Source organism: Littorina saxatilis, linkage group LG8, assembly GCF_037325665.1.
Source record: "Littorina saxatilis isolate snail1 linkage group LG8, US_GU_Lsax_2.0, whole genome shotgun sequence".
Lineage (NCBI taxonomy): Eukaryota > Metazoa > Mollusca > Gastropoda > Littorinimorpha > Littorinidae > Littorina > Littorina saxatilis.
The window spans coordinates 7,697,680-7,698,342 of NC_090252.1; positions in this window are offsets into that span (position 1 = coordinate 7,697,680).

The window sequence follows — 663 nt, forward strand, 5'->3', positions numbered from 1 at the left end:
CTTCAAGCACACTTTCCGTGCAACCAGTGTTAAAAAACAAGAATGGTAAGTAACTGGAACGTCAATTATTGACAAAAAAACCCTTACATTTACTAGTACGTCGACCCACAGGTCTTTGAAGTAGAAAGACAAACACTTATGATACAAATAACGAACTTGTCTCAAGATCGTGTGGCATTTTGCAAGCGAGCGAGGACTAAGCTAATCCGAGAAAATATAACAACAATTTTCGTCCGTGATTACTAATTTTCGTAAAATCGTGGTTTCGCATAAACACTCGATTACATGGAGTTTGGGTCTCCGCGCCTAGGATTCACTGTGTTCTCTCAATCCCAACCCCCTACCCCACCCCCCAACTGATACTGATCCATTTTTCAGAACAAGCTCTACGGCTAAGTGGTTGTTGAAAACAAGTATGGCCAGCCGTATGTAAGATGAGCAAGACTATCCAAATGTGTCAACAATCTGAATTTAAATTACGCTGGGTTTTCCGGCGTAAAATGAGTGTTAAACAAGTCGCGTAAGGCGAAATTACTACATTTAGTCAAGCTGTGGAACTCACAGAATGAAACTGAACGCACTGCATTTTTTCACAATGACCGTAGTCCGCCGCTCGTGCAAAACGCAGGGAAACTGACGAGTCTGTTTAGCGCGGTAGTGGTT